Raw genomic sequence first — 6,179 nt, 5'->3', positions numbered from 1 at the left:
ACAATATGGTCTCTAACTCCCTCAAGGATGATCCGTCTCGCCTTCGCCACACACTTCTTCCACTCAGCCAACTCTTATGCATTAGTTGAAGCTGGCTTTGGGATTTCTTGATCAATGAATTCCTTCAAGCCATTGTCTTCTAATATAGCCTCCATTCTATCTTTCCATGCTATGTAATTCGAGCTACCTTCCAAGGAATACTTGAGTCTCAAGCCATAGAATGCCATTGGCCAACCTTGAAGTATGATATGAATTCGATTTGCACCTGTAACCCCAAACCTCAAACTTTGAATTCTCTTCTCAGTATACTGTTCACAGCTTCGATACCATGTAGAAAATTTCTACAAATCCAACTCTGATACCATGTAGAAAATTTCTACAATTCCAGCTCTGATACCATGTAGAAAATCTGAATAGGTGTGTAGGTTAACCCGATAATGCAATATAAATCAAATCAGAATACTATAACCTACTTCTACTATCAATTTGCGGAAGCTTAAAGATCGAGTTGAACAATATAACCAGAAGAAGAAGAATCAATGCACAATACACATGAAAATAATTTGGGGAAAGCCTCAGCTAAAAAACCCCACTATCTGTATTATCATATAAGGTGGAAATACATAGGAATTATACAAAGCCTTAGCTCTCACAACTAGCCAACTCTCAGTACAATCCTCACAGATTCTCATAGGCAATCTTGGCTACTCTCCAGCCTTCCTCTCTGCCCTCCATGCTCCTATTTCCTTCTGTTGTTCCTCTAGGATGATTCTCCTTCAACCAATTGGAAAACTCATTTACCAAGTGGATGATCTCCTTATCTCACACACTGTCAGAGCTATGCAATCCTCAAGGAATGATTTCCTTGACTGCATGCATGCATTTTCTTTATAAGAAAACACATGCAACTGGTAGTACACTGTCCTTATCTTTAATCTCAACTGGGTCTTTCTCAGAATAGACATGCATGAGTTTCTGATGAGGGAATCTTTAGTTAACTAGAGTACACTAGTTGAGTGCATGCATGCATCAACTGACTGTTAACTCTCTATTAGTTCCTCAAACAGTTTGGAACTAATTTAACTTGACTTAACTCAGTAAACTGATTTAACTAATTAAAACTCAAATATAACTCAATCTTATCTCCTTAATTTAAGGGATAACTCTTACATGACTTTAGACGGAATTCTAACTTGAATTTCTCCAACCAATTAATTCAAAATGAATTAATTAATTATTTCCAAGTAGTTATTAAGACTATATTTGATTTTAATTCACAATTTAATTCAAGGACAAATTAAATTGGAATATTCTTGTTGCCACATTTCAACATAAACCTGCTCAATACTGCCACTGCATGTGCAATGTATGGTCTATTACAGACTATTTCATATATTAGGCTATCAACTGCACTTGCATATGGAACATGGAACATGTCCTCTTCCTCTTCTTATGTCTTGGGACACCGCTCAACAAATAAATTTACACCTATAGGAATAGGAAACTTCACCGATTTAGGATCCTACATATTAAACCTCTACAATGTTGTCTCGACATACTTCCTCAAGTTTAACTAGAGCTTCCTCTTTTCCCAATCTCGTTTAATTTCCATGCCCAAAATATAGTTCGCGGCACCAAGATATTTCATGTCAAATTTGGAGGACAATTGGGTCTTCAATTCTTGAATAATGTCTTTGTTATTTCCAATCAGCAACATAGCATCCACATACAAGACCAAATAAATCACACAACCACTAATTAATTTAAAATACACACAGTGATCTATTTTGCTTCTGATGAAGCCAAGTCCCTGTATATATGTATCAAAATTTTGATACCACATCCTTGGTGATTGTTTTAACCCATACATAAACTTTCTTAACCAGCATACCAAGTCTTTCTTACCCTTCACCGCAAAGCCTTCAGGTTGCTTCATGTAGATCTCTTCTTCCATATCCCCATGAAGAAATGTTGTCTTCACATCCATTTTTTCTACCTCAAAATCAAAAGCAATAACAACAGATAAAACAAATCTAATAGAAGCTACCTTGGCAATAGAAGAAAAAATATCACCAAAATCAATTCCCGACACCTGGGAATAACCTTTTTCTACCAACTGAGCTTTGGATTTTTGCACCTTACCTTATGCATTCATATTCTTCTTAAACACCCATTTTCTTCCATTGGGTTTCCTTCCAGCCAGAAACTCCACCAGATCCCAAGCCTCATTTTTATGCAAAGATGCCATTTCATCAACCATGGCCTCTTTCCAGAGTTTTCCATCCTCTGAATCTACTTCCTTCGTGACGGTTCTAGGTTCATCATCAGTAATAGATAAAGCAAAATTTGAATAGAAAGTAGATGGACTATACCTTTCTAGCCGCCTTCTTTCTTGAACTAATCTTGTCACAGCTGGAGTTTGTGGCTTCTCATCTTCTAATTCCTCTTCTGTTGTAGAGCCAGATTCTTCCTCCTTTAACTCAAACTCTATCTTCTCAGATTCCTTTGGTAGGACTTCATATTTAATAACATCTTTCACCTCTCTAAACACCACGTCGCAGTTGTACACAACCTTCCTTGTTTATGGGCTCCAAATCTTATAACCTTTTAAACCATCGGTATATCCAATAAAGATGCATATTTCAGATTTACTATCCAACTTAATTCTTTTCTCGTTTAGAACATGCACATATCAATCACATCCAAATACCCTCAGATGTGAAAGAGAGGCTTTCTTACCAATCCATACCTCTTGTGGAGTCTTATACTCCAACGCTGATGGAGGTAATCTGTTGACCAGGTAACATGCAGTCTCCACCGCCTCTGCCCAGATTTATTGTCCTAACCCAACACCACTGAGCATGCTTATTGCCTTTTCCATCAACGTCTTGTTCATTCTTTCTACAACTCCATTTTTCTAAGGTGTGTATGGATTAGTCTTTTGTCGTTCTATACCACACTTCTTACATAACCCTTCAAATTCCTTCTTGCAAAACACTCCACTGTTATCTGTCCTCGACACCTTTATTTTCTTCTCTGTCTAGTTTTCTACCAGAGCCTTAAATTATTTGAACATGTCAAAGACTTCGTATTTCTTCCTGAGGAAATATATTGATCCAGATCTTGGGGGGAGGCCCCCAAGATATAAGAGATTGAAATGGATTTTGGGGGAGAGGCCCCTAATATCTGAAAAATTGAAATGCCAGAAGAAAAAGAAGAGAATGCCCAATAAACAAAACCACAAAGATTTTTTTTATTAAAACAGAGAATAACTGTAAAAGCTACATTGTGGCGGAGAAACTGTTCTTTTACAAAATGTGAATTATTACTTATAGTATTTTTCAGTTACAATAGCACAGGTCAATTCCACGGGTGGATGTCACAATACCATGGGAAAATACCATGGGTGAACGAATACAATGGGTGAATGTCACTTACAATGCCATGGGTGGATGCCACTTACAATACCATGGGTAAATTCCACAGGTGGATGAATACCATGGGTTGATGCCATTTTTCTATTTGGATCATTCCTCCTTCCTTAAGAAGCAATGGTCCCCATTGCGTGAAGTTCCCTCCTACGAAGCCTTTGTTGAATATGAAGAGCCACTAAAGAGAAGGGTTTATGTGGTTAACCCATAACCATGATGAACAAAGATCCGAGGATAGAGATACCATGTAATGCTTGTGACCAACTATGATACTGACAGTGTGCGGCCAAGAAAATGGACTTCAATTAATTGTGGGTTTGTCGATGACCCATAACCATGATATTGGTTGTTGATGAAGTAGCAAGTGCCTACATAGCCTGCGATGGGAGGGCATGTCTCCAAAGAACCCAAGCGCATGCTGCTATGCTGAAACTGATGAATGTGAAGCAGGTGCTTATTAAAGCAAGGTGGGAGGGCACATCTCCAAAGGGAACCCACTATGAATGCTTCTCCAAAATGAAAATGGACATCACTAAGTCAATATAACTTAGAATATTTATTATAACCTGTTTTTGGAAATAGAAGGACCATTTTTCATCTTCCAATGTGTTGGAAATCCTTATATGGACACTCTAGAATCTCAAATTTGTGCTACAATGTTTCCACTATCACAAAAGTTTTGAAAAAATAGATGATTTTAAATCAGCGATATCTCCCTCATCTGGACTCTGATTCGACCAGTTTGTTTTTTAATATGGGTATTTTGCCACAAGGAATCCAAATCTATTATTTGTTTCTGTAAAATTTTCACCAAAAAATTCAAATCTGTTGATCTAGATTGTCATTAATGTCAATATGGCAATATTCTAGGATACTAAATGATGATATGAATCCAAGGAGAAGTAGACTAGATCTGTGAAGAAACAGGAGCAAGAAGCCAAGGAGAAAATCCATCAGGGAAGACATCGGAAGAGGTCATTGGAAGCCATGAGAAGTAAAGAGGAACACATCAGCGGAGGTGCATAAACAATGTTAACGGAGGAGTTAACATGAAATATAAGAGAAATATTAGAGGAGTTAACAATAGAGGAGCCATATCAAAGATATCAGATGAAATATTGAAAGGAGCAAAGAGGAACACACAGTGAGGAAAGAGCCAAAAAGAGGAACACATCATAAAAACAAGATCTATCAGAAGAGTAGAAGAGTGAAGAGAAGTCACAAGAGCGAGAAACCAAGAGCCATATCAAAGGAATTAAGGAGAAATATCGGAGGAAGGAACAAACCGTGTAAATCCTTTAAAATTTCACACCGCATCGGAGAAATCAATATTGGTAATATTCAGTGAGGATATGTACTACGGACCCAAAACATGTTATGGAAACACACCCTAATTAATATCACATCGCAAGGTATGAAGGCTTGTCACATTGAATCCCCCAACTGCGATATAAGGTGTGGACCTGATCGCTCCATTATAAACTGACCTATTGTAATATTGCATCTGCGTGTAGCAGAACCTTCACATCGCAAGTCTTAAAGGAATGCCACTTGAAAAACTACGATTGCGATAGCATTGTGGACCCGCTACACCATTATAACATGGCTTAACTAAAATATCACATCCGTTGAATTACAAAGTTCAAAATAGTTGACACTGCCAGACTGCCAATTGCGATAAGTCTTGTAACCCGACCGCTGATTCCAATATAAGTTGTGGACCTAATTGAGTTATCAAAAGAAGCTTATTGGAATATCGCATCTGTCGCATATCGCAAGTCTTGAATAAATGTAACGATGGTAAACCATCGATTGCGATAAGGTTGTGGACCTGATGGTTTATTAACAACTACTTAAGATCACATCACATCCGCTCCATCAGTAGTAGCGGAATCACTGAATTATGTGCAAACCTTCGAAAAATTGCGATTACGATTAAGGTGATGATATGGTTGGTGGGATCACCCATTATATGGTTTTAACTATGTTAATATGTGAAAATCAATGATTTTCATATCAGAGGATAGAGTATGTTATGGGCACGACTTCTGAAAGACCTCCAGAATTTGCAATTGCGATTAAAGGAATGACGCAGTACATGGGAGCTCCAATATGGGTATAACTTCTCTTTGGATGCGATTTCCATGAACAATTAATGTCTATTGTATGAATATTAAAAAGGGACTCTTTGATATAGTTTTAATATGCACCACTTTTTGTAATTCGGCCTCTCTTCCTAATGAACATGTCCTTCGAGTATTGGTGAACTTGAAGAGACAGAGAAAGTCGAAGAGCAAGCACAGAGGAAGCCAAAGATCAAGTGATCAAAAAGGAAGCAAAAGGTCAGGGGTATCAGGCATATATAACAGAGAACAAGGAAAGTTTAAAGGTTGGCGAAACTATAAGAAACAGAGGAAGTTGAACGTCTGGCAGACGTGGAAGAATCAGGAGGACAGAAGTAAGTCGTAGGTCCAACAGGGTTGGGAGCAGAGAATTACTACCAAACAGATCCAGACAATTTACAGTAGAGGGTTGGTGCCTCAGAACTGGAAGGATTGATTTCCTAGGAGTTGGTGCTCCTAAATCCAAGGTTGGTGCCTTTACAAGATAGGGTTGGTGCTCTGGAGGTTGGAGCCTCACAAAAATTCCAAGTTGGTGCTTGGTAATTGGTTGAAGCTCTATATACATTGTACTTGATTTATTGCAAAGATTATATTAATAAAAGCATTCATTCCTGTTATTTATTTA

Source organism: Pinus tabuliformis, chromosome X (assembly GCF_031772625.1).
Source record: "Pinus tabuliformis cultivar Carrire ecotype Pingquan chromosome X, CPIR1, whole genome shotgun sequence".
NCBI classification, from domain to species: Eukaryota; Viridiplantae; Streptophyta; class Pinopsida; order Pinales; family Pinaceae; genus Pinus; species Pinus tabuliformis.
The sequence above is the reverse complement of the archived record's forward strand: the minus strand, read 5'-3'. Positions refer to the sequence as shown.